This window comes from Ovis aries, chromosome 8 (assembly GCF_016772045.2).
Source record: "Ovis aries strain OAR_USU_Benz2616 breed Rambouillet chromosome 8, ARS-UI_Ramb_v3.0, whole genome shotgun sequence".
Taxonomy (NCBI): domain Eukaryota; kingdom Metazoa; phylum Chordata; class Mammalia; order Artiodactyla; family Bovidae; genus Ovis; species Ovis aries.
This window is the reverse complement of record NC_056061.1, coordinates 59,536,829-59,552,091: the sequence shown is the minus strand read 5'-3', so window position 1 is coordinate 59,552,091 and position 15,263 is coordinate 59,536,829.

Genomic DNA, 15,263 nt, shown 5'->3' with positions numbered 1-15,263 from the left:
TGCATTTGGAAGAATTTGGCATGAATCTGAGTTATGCCGATGATTTCTTAAGAGTGAGCTCGTGGGTTGATAACTCTGCTGGCTGGTTTCTGATGCAAAAGAATGATTTTCTTATGATGAATTTTCTTTTCTTTTCATGGGAACACTACATGAAACAGAATCACAAATATTTTCAAATAACTTGCTGATGCATTTTCTTTAAATGCCACATGGCTTAGAGGGAGAAGGATTCGAATGAAAATAACTGAAACATGTAAAATCTGTGACCTCATTGCATCTGAATGCAGGGAAGGTATGCAGTTCTTTGATGAATTTGCTCCAAGAGGCCAGGAGATAAGCCTGAAGAGAGTAACTGAGGTCATTTGGGAAAAATGAACAGCTCTGAGAAGGAGTAGAACTTTCATAGAAGATACTGTGAAAGTGAAAGTGTTAGTCACTCAGTTGTGTCTGACTTTTTGTGACCCTGCGGACTGTAGCCCGTCAGGCTCCTCTGTCCATGGAATTCTCCAGGCAAGAATACTGGAGTGGGTTGCTATTTCCTTCTCCAGGGGATCTTTCTGACTCAGAATCGAACCTGCATCTCCTGCATTGCAGGCAGATTCTTTACCATCCAAGCCACCAGGGAAGCCTGAAGATACCTAGGAAACAGTTATTTAGATCAGTAGTCACTTTCTCTATAAGGGAGCAGGGAAGGGTGTGTATTTCTGTGTTTAGAGCAGGGAGAATGAAAAGAAGAAAGATCTAGTGGGGCCACGGCAGGATGGAGGAAATAGCTCCACATCCTCCAGGGACGCTGATAGTTTTGTGCCCCATGTGAGAAGAGTCACAAGGACTTTGAGCTAAAATTACTGCTCTTACTTTAAATTGGCCTCTTCACCTCAGAAGGCGCTCAATTAAATTCAGTTCTTCCAGGGCTGTCTGAGTACCTTCTCCCCTTGGGATTCCTCAAGAGACTGTCTAATGTTCCCAGAGCCTTCTTTATATAACAGACCAGTGCTTTTCAACCACCCTCCCTCCACTCACCACTTCTGAGAACTTTTCTTCCTTTTCTTTGGACAAGTTTTCAGTGTTACTATAGAACGAAGTGAAGTCGCTCAGTCGTGTCCGACTCATTGCGACCCCATGGACTGTAGCCTACTAGGCGTCTACGTCCTTGGGATTCTCCAGGCAAGAATACTGGAGTGGGTTATCATTTCCCGTGATGTGATAACTGTGTTAAGGGGATTTAGGCTGCTTGTACTTAAGAGAAATCTACATAATTCTGCAAACCTTCTTAGAGTTCCTTTTAGACCATTACTGTTGTTCTACCAGCCAGAAACAGATGCAGCCTTTGTCTGCAGGAGAGGAACAGCCAAACATTCTGCTACCAAGATGGCTTTTGGTGTTTGCACCTTCTGTGAAATACTGCTGGGTACTTTATACATATTTAGTTCTCAGTAGGGATTTTTAACTTATTTATTGAGGGACTGAAGAGAATGGTGACCCACTCCAGTATTCTTGCTTGGAATATTCCATGAACAGAGGAGCTGAGCAGGCTACAGTCTTTGGGGTCACAAGGAGTTGGACATGACTGAGTGACTAACACTTTCACTTTCCATCTTTACAATGGACCTAAGGTGAAACCGAAGAATCTTTGGCTCCATAATTAAATATATGGCGAATGAAGCCATTATCACCAGCTTTTTCATTTCATACAACGCTGTTCCCCCAAACTTAAATATTCTATAGAAATATTACTTAGACACAGTGATGCAGCTCCAGCATATAAATATCTTTTAATTTCCTTTTCATTTATAAATGAATTACCACAGGTCAATGAATATCTTCTCAAAATTAGAGACGCACAGCTTCTGACATGACTAAGGATTTACTTTTTTTTTTCCCCCCAAATACATTATAAGACCTATCCTTTTTTGTTTATAAACTGATTTCTGGACTTTTATATTTTCATTTTCCAATTCATTTGTAAAACAATAAGTTCTGGTGCAGTCAAATATTTTAGAAATTTATCCACCCCTCTGCACGCACACCAGGGTTTCCCTGGTGGCTCAGCTGGTAAAGAATCCACTTGCAATGCGGGAGACTTGGGTTCGATCCCTGGGTTGGGAAGATCCCCTGGAGAAGGGAAAGGCTACCCACTCCAGCATTCTGGCCTGGGGAATTCCTTGGACTGTAGAGTCCATGGGGTCGCAAAGGGCCAGACATGACTGAGCAACTGTCACTCACTGCACACACGCATTGCAAGGAGACCACACTGACCTATTGGCTGAAAGGCAGTAACCCCATGCAGAGCTCAACATGTTTTTTTCTCAGCTGAGTGTACAACCGTCTACAAGCAGCACTCCCATGTGACAATTGAGAAGAGGAGAATATTGCCTTTACAGAAAAAGGTATCATGGCAGTCTTCCAGATGGAACAAGGGAAAGAAAACACAGGTGTGTGTTGCCCTCTATATATCAGATACACCTACAGTGGTAAAGCATTTCCAATTCACTAAAACTTTGAGGGATAAGGTTTTCTCCATTTTTTTAAATGAAAAAAAGTTTAGGCTCAGGGAAGCTAACTAACTTGCCCAAGGTCATATAACTAATAAGTGCATAGCAACCAGAAGTATTTAGGTTGAGAAACTGTCCTCTTAAGCAGAAACAAGGTACCATCACCCCTTAATAGCTTTGAGGAATTGGTTCCAGGACCACTCCCACCCCACAAATACCAAAATCCATGGATGCTCAAGTTCCTTATATAAAATGGCATAGTATTTGCATATAACGTGTATGCATCCTCTCATATACTTTAAATCAACTCTAGACTACTTATGGGCTTCCCTGGTAGCTCAGAAGTAAAGAATCTTCCTGTCAATGCAGGAGACATGGGCTCAATCCTTGGACTGGGAAGATCCCCTCGAGAAGGAATATCCCACTCCAGTATTATTGCTTGAGAAATCCTCTGGACAGAGGAGCCTGGCGGGCTACAGTCCATGGAGTCGCAAAAGAGTCAGGCACAGCTTAGTGACTAAACAATAAGACTACTTATAAATAACTAATGCAATATAAATGCTATGTAAATAGTTGCCAGCATGTGGCAAATTCAAATTTTGTTTTTGGAAAATTTCTGGGATTAAAAAAAAAACAACACTTTTGATGTTCAAATGCAGAACGCACTAAAACAGAGGGGCAACTGTATGCCAAAGCAACTTTAGCCTCCTAAAATGATAACTATTATAGAATTTGCTGCTACTGCTGCTGCTGTTATTATTATCATCATCACTATTACTATTTAACTGACTACACTGAGGGACTTGGGGTAGACCAGTTGCTTCATCACTCCACACATTTAAAAAAAATTTTCTGGTAGCTCTAAACACAAACATAAGTTATTAGAAGATGTGAAATCCTTATATCAGAGATTAACCATCTACGCCTTTGTAATATCTTTTTCACTGGTTTTCTGGCTTTAAATTTGATCTTTAATTGTTGTCAGACAAACATTGACATGAAATACATACAAAAGAGAAAAGTCAAGGAGAGAAATGAGGTATTTGACAGAAAAGGCAATTTTTAGAAACCTGTAAATGAAGACACACAAACCAACAAAGCTATTTCTCTTCATTATTGCTCATTCTTGTGAAAGCATTTGGCTGATGAATCATCTTAGTAATGCTTTTTTAGAAACCAGAAATGTGCTGAGCTGGCTTTAGGGCTGAGCTAGTTATGGTCAAACATGGCTTTAATTCTAGCTGATTCCAAGAGTTTCTTTTTAGCCAGTTGTTATAAATGAGGTCACTTAACATTAAAACTTGGAGCAGATCTTGATACTCGAAGCCCCTGTCTGCTTGATTAACTATAAATGTAGTCTTTTCTCAGGGTTTGCCTCCTCAAATAGTTCAAAGAGTATCTAGGTGTTAAATGCGTCTGTGATTCAGTTTCCTTTGCCACCAATTTGGGAAATGAACAATCATAGTTTACTCTTTAAGACCAGGTTCATTAAGGCCCGACGCTATTGGGAACTTCTTATTGTCCTTTTATTCAGTTAAGTGCACAAGTCATAAGTGTACAAATTAGTGAATGCACACATGCACGCACACATATGAAACCACAACCATGATCATACAGTGATTTCAGTGTCTCTGAGACCTTTGTGAGCTTCTCCCATTTAATCCACCAAAGATAAATACTATAGTGATGTCTGTCACCAGACATCACTTGGAGCAGAGAGAGAAGCTTGGGTTTTGAAGCTTAAAAGCTCAAGCATCATTTTTCTCTAGTTTCCCTGGGTATCCCCTTGTATATAGGAGTTATACATGGTATTGAAAAATGTAGCAATCTAATAAGTACAAGAGATGCTTATCAGAAAACTTAAGGGGCATGAGTCCATCCAGTTTAAAACATATATTGTTTGTGGTAAACAAACATAAAGGCACTCAGGTTAAAATTTTAGAAAAATTATGTTTACAAAAACCCTGTAATGACAGAAGAAAGGCTTAATGATATCACGCTAAAATTGTCTAAATGTCTGGGTTTGCATTCTGGTTCGGTCACTTTGCATCTATCAGAAAAATTTTTTTTATTACATTGTGTAATCTCCTGCAGCCTCTTTAGTAAAATGAAGGCAACATGAGTTCCTACTTTGAGGGGTGGGGGGGTGCCATGAGTCTTTAATATGTGAAGTGCTCAGCCCTGTACCTGACACATAATAAGCCCTACAAATTTCAGTCATTGTTATGACCATCATCATCATTTGTGAGTCCAGCAAACAAAAAACGATGCATGGAAGAAAATGGAAAGGAAATGCTCTATTTGAGACTAGTCAAGGAACAACTCCTAACAGCAATGAAAAAGAAATTCTAGAAATTTATAATGACATGAGGTAGACCTTTACCGTGACAGTTTAATACCTAAACTAGTTTAACATCCTAACTAAAACCAAGGCTGCTGCTGCTAAGTCGCTTCAGTCGTGTCTGACTCTGTGAGATCCCATAGACGGCAGCCCACCAGGCTCCGCCGTCCCTGGGATTCTTCAGGCAAGAACACTGGAGTGGGTTGCCATTTCCTTCTCCAGTGCACGAAAGTGAAAAGTGAAAATGAAGTCGCTCAGTCGTGTCCGACTCCTAGCGACCCCATGGACTGCAGCCTGCCAGGCTCCTCCATCCATGGGATTGTCCAGGCAACAGTACCAAGGCTAAAACACCTTGAATGTAGCGACATCTGCTGGCATAAAGGTGAATTGTTCAGCTTGTGTAGTGTACCCGTCCTAACACATCCAATTAGGCAATTTTATTGAACATAAATTTGACATCGGATGCTTTGCTAGAGTCTCTGGATAAGATGATTCATTCTCATGCTCAAGAAGCTTAGAGTCTAGCAGATCAGTTGTAAATTACCTGTACCTGAGAAGGGAAAAAAATCAGGACACTGTCACCACAGACCTTTCAGTTTTGTTCAGAAAATGAAGCCTAGCACTAAGAAAAAATTAAATGGCCATATAAAGCTGGTGTGTGGTCGAATTCAAGAATTAAAACTCTCAATAGTAGAGCCATAGGAGTGTTGGGAGGGATGAAATCAACTAACGGAACACTTGGACACTTATTCAAAGGAGTGAGTCTGTAATTTCTTTTAAAGACAGAGGGCAGAGAGGCTCTGAATGTTTTTGAGCAAAGAAATGATAATAAAAGTGGGAGAAAATAACTTCAAACAAAACAGCTGAGAAAAGATCTCCAAAATATATAAGCAGCTCATGCAGCTCAATATCAGAAAAATTAACAACACAATCAAAAAATGGGCAGAAGACCTAAACTGACATGACTCTAAAGAAGACATACAGATGGCCAATAATCACATGAAAAGATGCTCACGTCATTCATCATTAAAGAAACGCAAATCAAAACTTCCTTGTGGTATCACCTCACACTGCTCAGAAGGGTCATGATCAAAAAATCTACCAACAATGGATGCTGGAGACGTTGTGGGGAAAAGGGAATCCTCTTGCACTATTGGTGGGAATGTAAATTGATTCAGGTACTGTGGAGAACAGAATGTTGAGGTTCATTAAAAAAACCAGTAGTAGGACTTCCCTGGCGGTGCAGTGGATTAGAATCCACCAAGCTATGCAGGAGACAGGGGTTCAGTCCATGGTCTGGAAAAATTCCGCATACCGTGGAGCAACTAAGCCCAGGGGCCACAACAACTGATCCTGTGCTCCACAACAAGAGAAGCCGCCACAATGAGAAGCCCATGTGCACAGCAACGAAGAGTAGCCCCCACTCTCTACAACTAGAGAAAGCCCATGCAAAGCAACAAAGATCCAGCACAGCCAACATTTTTAAGTAAATAAATAAAAATCTAAGAACAACTAAGTTTAAACAAACAAACAACAACAACAAAAACCCCTAGGAATAAAACTACCATATGACCCAGCCATCCCACAACTGGGCACATACCCCGAGAAAACCACAATTCAGAATGTACCCCAGTGTTTGCTGCAGCACTATTTCCAATAGCCAGGACATAGAAGCAACCTAGATGTCTACCGACAGGTGAATGGATAAAGAAGTTGTGCTGCGTATATACAATGGAATATCACTCAGCCATCAAAAGAACTATCGTGAATCAGTTGAACTGAGGGGGATGAACCTAAAGCCTGCTATACTGAGTGAAGTAGGTCAGAAAGAGAAAAATATCATATATTAATGCATATATATGGCATCTAGGAAAATGGTACTGATGAACCTACTTGCAGATAAAGAATGGAGATGAACACATAGAGAGTGGATTTGTGGACACAGTGGGGGGAAAGAGAGGGTGGCATGAATTGACAAAGTAGCACTGGTGTATATATATACATTACCATGTGTAAAATAGATGGCTGATGGGAAGTTGCTGTATAACACAAGGAACTCACGCTGATGCTCTGTGATGACCTAGATGAGTGGGATGGGAGGAGAGTGGAGGTGGGAGGAAGGCTCAAGAGGGAGGAGAGATATAGTTATGGCTGATTCGTGTTGCCATACAGCAGAAACCAACGCAACATTGTAAAGCAATTATCCTTCAATTAAAAAATACATTTAAAAAATAGAATAAAGAAATCATTCCATTAAAAGGAACTAGTATTCTAGGAAAATTAATCTTTCAACATTGTATAAAATGTATTGGCTTGAGGGTTAGACTGGAGCAGAAAGAATTATTGAGATGTAAATATTAACAACCAGGATGATAAAAATCTTGACCCAAAGTAGGAGAATCAGTAATCACTTTGGCAAATGTGACTGTATCAGACTTTGATTTTGAGACACACACATGAAGAAAATAAGTGTTTTTGTAAAAATGGCCAAGTGAATATGGGTGCCTATAACCAACCTTTGCTCCAATAATCAGGCAAACTCAGTCACTCCTTTAAGTATAACTCAGCTGTTATGAAACCACACTTTCAAGAACTTTTATGTCTACCTACTGAAAAATTGCCCTTCTGAATATAAAGTGAAGTGAAGTGAAATGAAGTCGCTCAGTCGTGTCCGACTCTTTGCGACCCCATGGACTGTATCCTATCAGGCTCCTCCGTCCATGGGATTTTCCAGGCAAGAGTGCTGGAGTGGATTGCCGTTCCCTTCTCCAGGGGACTTTCAAATGAGTTCAAAACATTGCAATTAAACATTTTACAAATAACAAGAAGCAGATATGTATAGTTCCAATCTCATACAAAGACCGATCAGAACAGGATTTTTGACCCTCAACCCACAAATGTAATGAACGCAGTCGGCAGAAACGTGAACTGAAATATTCAAAGAGTTGCTCTGACTGATTGATCTGCTTTAAAAAGATCCAGATCTTTTGATTTTGAAACTTAGAAAGTAAAAGTGTTAGTCGCTCAATCGTGTCCAGCTCTTTGCAACTCCATGGACTGTAGCTCAACACGTTCCTCTGTCCATGGAATTATCCCAGCAATAATATTGGAGTAGTTTGCCATTCCCTTCTCCAGTGGATTGAATCTTCCCAACCCAGTGACTGAACACAGGTCTCCAGCATTACAGGCAGATTCTTAACTATCTGAGCCACCAGGGAAGACCCTTGAAACTTATGTCACTGACAATTTTCTGCAAGTTATTTTTTCTAAATATGCTTTTCTATCCTACTTATACAGAAAAAGTATATTTTAATATTCCTCAATTTATGAACTCACAATACTTCAGGTTCATATTATGAGTCAGCCATGCAATTTGTTGTTCAGATGGGAATAATTTTGAACGTGAAAGGAGATGGGACAAATACTAGACAGGCTGGATTGCGGCAGTTCTCAGACCTGCGGACCATCATGAAGTACCCTGGTCATGATTGCGAGTGGAACTCACCTGGGACCTCTTTGATTACATCCACCCTCAAGCACTATATATGCATCCCATCTTCTCTTGGTTTGTCTCTTCTTTGATCCAGTGTGTCCCAGCATTCTTACTGCTTTCCTCTGTCGTCCAAGGTTTGCTATAATAAACAGCTTCCTGAACTTGCAAAATTTCAAACTGGCCATTGGCCTTGTTGTTGTTCATTGTTGTTCAGTTGCTCAGTTATGTCCTAATCTTTGCAACCCCATGGACTGCAGCACCCCAGGCTTCTCTGTTCTTCACTATCTTCCAGAATTTGCTTAATTCTTGTCTGTTGAGTCAGTGATGCTAACTAACCATCTCATCCTCTGCTGCCCCTTTCACCTTTTGCCTTCAATCTTTCCCATCATCAGGGTCTTTTCCAATGAGTCAGCTCTTTGGATCAGGCGGCCAAGGTATTGGAACTTCAGTTTCAGCATCAGTTCTTCCAGTGAATATTCAGGGTTGATTTCCTTTAGGATGGACTGGTTTGATCTCCTTGCAGTCCAAGGTATTCTCAAGAGCCTTCTCCAGCACCACAGTCTGAAAGTGTCGATTCTTCAACGCTCAGTCCTTTTTATGGTCCAAGATTCACATCTGTACGTGACTGGAAAATGCATAGCTTTGACTACATGGACCTTTGTTGGCAAAGTGATGTCTCTGCTTTTTAATACGCTGTCTAGGTTGGTCATAACTTTTCTTCCAAGGAGTCTTTCAATTTCATGGCTGTAGTCACCATCTGCAATGGTTTTGGAGTCCAAGAAAATAAAATCTGTCACTGTTTCCACTTTTTCTCCTTTTATTTGCCATGAAGTGATGGGACTGGATGCCTTGATCTTAGTTTTTTCAATGTTGAATTTCAAGTCAGTTTTTTTGCATGTCTCCAGATTTACCTCAGCAGTAGTAGGGCAGCCCATTCATTACTCTGCTGCCTCAAAAATAAAAAATTAAAAAAAAAGAGTGTCAAATGAGACAATCAGTGTGAGAATGTATGAAAATTATAAAATGTTACCCAAACAGAGCCACTGCTAAAGGAAAGTAGAAGAAACAGTGCCCATGGGAGCAGACATTGTTGATCTACTATTCGGGTGAGGCAGGCTCAGCCAGTCTGTCGGCTGACGGTAGGGAGAGCTTCCTGGCATCACTTAAGTGAAAGATCCTGGCTGTGCAATTAGGAGGCGATTTCAGTTCTGCTCTAGTTCCTAAGACATGGAGGCATACTCAGGGCATCTCAGTTCCCAGGGGGCTTGCTGTGAGGATGCACTGAGAAGTGAGAGGGACAGGAAACCCTAGGAGCAGGGGCACAGCCAGGTCTCCCATGGATGGACCCCCTCACTGAGCCCATGACAGAGATTCTGCGCTCTACCTGCTCCCCTGGAGCCTGGAGTAACTCCTGGCCATCTCCCTTCAGAGGCAGGTGCTAGTAGCTTCCTGTACCAACATTTTGCTTCAGCAGTTCCTCTCTTGGGTGCTTCTCCTGCTCCTATGGTTAATGACTGACCCTTTTTTATTTGTGATTTCTACCCCTCTTGGCTTCTATTTAACAGCTGTTTCTTTGTGTGCGTCTCTTCTATGTCATTTACTGTATCCATGTCTGAATGTCTCCCATTCAGGCACTTCAAAGGAGGAGCTCTGATTGGCTGAGGTTGTTGCCATCTATTGCAGAACCTTCCTGCCTGGGCAGAGCTCTGGTGCCAACTGGTTTAGTGGTGATGAGTAGATAATGTTGTTGTTGTTCAGTTGCTCAGTTGTGTCCAACTCTGAGACCCCATGGACTGCAGCATACCAGGCTTCCTTGTCCTTCACTGTCTCCCAGAGTTTGCTCAAACTCATGTCCATTGAACTGATGATACCATTCAATCATCTCATCCTCTGTCACCCCCTTCTCCAATAGACAGCTGCTTAATGCCAAATACTGATTCCTGATGTAGGGATCATATAAAACCAATCATTGATGTGTTAGAAAATCTTCAGCTCTTTGCCCTAAGTGTGGTCCTTTTTGGTAGAACTCAAAGTGTTTCATGTTGTATTAATTATTTTTCCTGCATGAGTCAAGTTAATTCTGTCTCAGTTATTCTGCACTTCTAAGGCTTTCACGGTTTTGTGTGCATGCTCAGTCTCTTCGGTTGTATTCAATTGTTTTCAACCCTATGGACAGTAGCCCACCAGGCTCCTCAGTCCATGGGATTCTCCAGGCAAGAATCCTGCAGTGGGTTTCCATGACCCCCTCTAGGGGATCTTTCCTATCCAGGGATCAAACCCATGTCTTCTGCATTGTAAGTGGATTCTTTACCACTGAGCCACCAGTCTTAACAATTTTATATTTGCCACATAATTCATAACACCTAAAATGATCAAACAGGTCACCTTTGAATATGAACACTCTTTCCTTATAAAACAGTACAATGACAATTGTAATTGAGTTCCTACTCTACCACACATTTTACGTACATTCTTTTTTCATTTAATTGTCACAACCTCAATACAAGGAAGATATGATAAACCTCTTTTGCCTATGAGGAAAGTCTTAAAGAGATTATCTAACTTGTTTACAGACATAGAATTACAATTTCAACTCAACTTTGATTCCCAAGCTCATGCAAATTCTTCTTTACTCATAGTATTTATCTTCCCTTTTCTCTCTCATTTCATCTGAGATTTTTTAAATTATTGTATCAGAATATAGGCAGTGCTATAATCATACTTCTGAGATCTTGATTCAGTCGAATAATAGCTAATACATTTTTGGTGTTTCAATCTAAATTTCTCGATTTAAACTTTAGTACAAAAATATTCATTATCTATTTTATCTCCTCCTTTACCTCGATATCTTAAACTACATCCTCTTAGGTCTATAGGACACCTGGGAGAACACTTCTCGGAAAAATTCTGTTTGAATTCTTCTGGTGGCACGTGCACAACCACCTTCAACTCTGAGCCAGCCGCTCTTAGTGTCCATAAGACTGTGAGAATCTTTGAAACTTCTGGATGTTTTCCAAGTCCTGGTCATTTTGCCTGTGGTTGCAATGCTACCAGGCCTAGTTGAGAGGTAATTTGAGGAAGCTAGTTTTACGACGGAAAGGTCATCTTAACACTACATTTTATCATCCCTTTAGGAGATGCTAAGGTAGGAGATGGGGAAGGTTTAAAGTGAAATGTAAGCTCCCCAGTTGACAAGTATTCACTGGTTATCATTTTTTAATATATCTTTAGAAACCTAAATCAAACTGGCTTAACTAGTGTGTTTGAGGGTGGGGCACAGAAAGAGAATTTCATGTAACTGAAAAAAGCCTCATCAGATAGGGCTTGAACCAGAAGCATAAAGAATGTCTTAAGACCAAATCTCTCTAACATTGAGCCCTGCTTCTGGCTGTGGGAGGTTTATTTTAAGCAACATCTCTTCGAGTGTGATGGAGATTCAGGGTTAATTGCTTTGAGCTCCAAGTGCAGAGAAAGGAAAGAACTTTTATTCTCTCAAATGCAAACAAAAGTCTGGTTCCAATTGGTCCATATTGCCAGCATACCAATGAGCAAACTGCTGCAGCCAGAAATTTTGATGGCTTAAGCAGTCACTTCTCTTGGCCTCTCATGTTGGCTTGCAATATATATAAAAGGGGGGCAATGTACAAAATATAGAAAGGCCATGAAGCCATCCTGAGAGATAACATTAACTGAAAAATCTCCTTTAAGTTTCTCTCTCAAGGTGGGCATATGGCCTTTGTACAGAATGGTGTTCAGGGGCCCCCTAGGGGCCCAACCAGGGGACAAACCATGGGGCTTGGGCTCAGCAGTAGGACGTGGAGCTTGGTGGCTAAGCTTTAGAAGGTCCTCTGAACTTCAGGATGCTTTGGAGACAATGGCTGCGCCAGTGGGTGTAAACTAATAGTTGTACCCTAGAGACTACACTAAAAGCTGTAATAATATCCTGTACCCTAGAGTCTGCAATGGATTGAATTGCATCTTCTGTCAAATTCTATAAAATTTTAATACCCAGTACTTTTCAGAAAGTGAACTTATTTGGAAATAGGGTCATTGCAAATGTAATTTGTTAAGGTGAAGTTATACTGGAGTAGGGTATCCCCTAATTCAATATGACTGGCATCCTTATAAAAAGAAGTTTAGAAATAGATGCAAACACAGGGAGGCTTTACGCACATGAAGACTGGAGTCAAGCAGTCACAAGCCAGAAAAATACCAGGCCCAGAGCAGAGTCTTCCTTATGGCTTATAGAGGGAGGATGGCCCTGTAAACCCCTTGATTCTGGACTTCCGACCTTCATAACTATGAAACATTTCTAAGTCACTTAATTTTGTGGTAGTCTCAGGAAACTAATACAGAAGCCAAAGTTGGGGCACCTCTGGGACCTGTGAGACTGAGATTTGAAATCAGTGGGCATCACTGCCTTAGGGGACAAAGGTCCTGTAAACCATGCAGGATTGGAGCTTCACAGATATACCCTGTGGCAGTTTTGGGCTCACCATTACCATCTGGCGTTTGAAAAATTGATAGTTTCTTTTACAATGAATTAAAAAGGAAAGTGATTATATAGGATTACAGTGCTAGTTGGGAAAATGTTTTGCTTATTCATCAAATAATTTTTGAATATCTGATAGGAATCAAACAATTTTCCAGGTCGAGAATATAGTATTGAACAAAATCGATAAGGTTTCTGCTCTGGTAGTGCTTAAGAAATGGAACCTTATTTTCCCAGTAAATTATAAGGTAGGTTACCTGGATGGTAATGTTACCTGGATCCCTCCAACTCCATAGCTGATTGGCCAAGAGACCTGTTATTATCTTGCAAGCCTAGTCATATGACCTTAATCATAGTGGTATGTGTTCAAAATTAAAATCTGATTTGAAAAAACAAGAATACTGTATGGACTGTGAGGAACAGTATTGGTTATTGATGAATGTATGAACGTATAGATCAGATTTCAGAAAAGCAATGTTTGGGACAAGATGATCATCCAAGAAACTTTTTTGAGTTTGATATTGGGAATTTTACTCCTTTGGTAGAAATCAAACCAAAGTGCGCTAACATTATAGCAAAACATTTATATAAAAAATAAACATTCATGCCATGTATTATTATATATCACTTAGGGAATGAAATACAAAATCAAGCAATTAAAGTTATAGTGATGTGATGAATAAAACACTTTTGATATTTTATTCAAAACAGCATAGTAAAAATAACATAGTATATACATGCTGTGTGTTCAGTCCTTCAGTCATGTCCGACCCTTTGTGGCCCCATGGAATGCAACCTGCCTGGTTCTTCTGCTGTGGAATTTTCCAGGTGAAAAATACCAGAATGGGGTTCCATTTCTTACTCCACAGGATCTTCCAAACCCAGGGATTGAGCCTGTGTCTCCTGAATTGGCAAGCAGATTTGTACCACTAGTGCCACCTGGGAAGCCTGTATATACATGTTAAGTATTGTTAAATTGTTTTAGATAAACAATTCTTGATATAAGAACGTCTTATAATCCAGACGATTATGTTTGGATTTGTGAATTACTAAACTGCAGATAGTGATTGCAGCCATGAAATGAAAAGACGTTTACTTCTTGGAAAGAAAATTATGACCAACCTAGGTAGCATATTCAAAAGCAGAGACATTACTTTGCCAACAAAGGTCTGTCTAGTCAAGGCTATGGTTTTTCCAGTGGTCATGTATGGATGTGAGAATTGGACTGTGAAGAAAGCTGAAAGTCAAAGAATTGATGCTTTTGAACTGTGGTGTTGGAGAAGACTCTTGAGAGTCCCTTGGACTGCAAGGAGATCCAACCAGTCCATCCTAAAGGAGGCTAGTCCTGGGTGTTCATTGGAAGGACTGATGCTGAGGCTGAAATTGCAATACTTTGGCCACCTCATGTGAAGAGTTGACTCATTGGAAAAGACTCTGATGCTGGGAGGGATTGGGGGCAGGAGGAGAAGGGGACGACAGAGGATGAGATGGCTGGATGGCATCACCGACTTGATGGACGTGAGTTTGGGTGAACTCTGGGAGTTCGTGATGGACAGGGAGGCCTGGCGTGCTGCAATTCATGTGGTCGCAGAGAGTTGGACACAACTCAGTGACTGAACTGAACTGAACTGAAAGTGTAAAAATGTCTGTATTTGAACATTTGGGGAATTTTGTCCAGTAGATAATAGAATTAATAATACGATGTTTTGATATTCTCATAATTGTCTCAAGTTCAGCCATGGTCTAGAAAGACTCACCAGACTCAATAGCAGATTATGCTCATGAATAAGGTTTCTTACAGCAATGAACGCAGCCTAAACAGCAGGGAAAAAGTGCTGCCCTGGTGGAATACAGCTAAGCTAAGAGGGGCTTCTTGAGTCTTTCCTCATCTGAGACCACACAGGTTGTGCCTTTCCTCTGGTGGAGAACCGCAATGAGACATGTGCAGTGCCCATGTTCAGGAAAGTTTGTTAAAGTCTCAGAACCTGAGGCTTTCATGGGATGCTGATCACACAGGCATATCCTGCTACTCAACCAGCCATGGAAACTGAAACTCGGAGCCCCAACAGCGAAAATAGGCATGCTTTATCAAGCTTGATGTTTGCGCAAGGCAGCCTGACAAGCTGGTACAGAATGATCCATTAATCCAGATGGAAACAACAAAATCATCAATCACCAGGCAAAGAAACCCCCCACCCCAAGGGCCGCATTCCCAGGGGTTGGCCAAGGGTCAGCCACTCTTCCAGGTTTGCTTGGAAGCAATAAGATCTGCGATAACTTGTTCCTCATATTGTAGTCATACGTGTGTGTGTGTGTGTGTGTGTGTGTGTATGATAAGCTGGAAATAAAAAATTCCAGCAGGATATCTCTTTAAAATTATTGATTTTAGACTACAATGAAATGCTAGATTGTATGTAAAAACACTTAAAAGACATACATTTG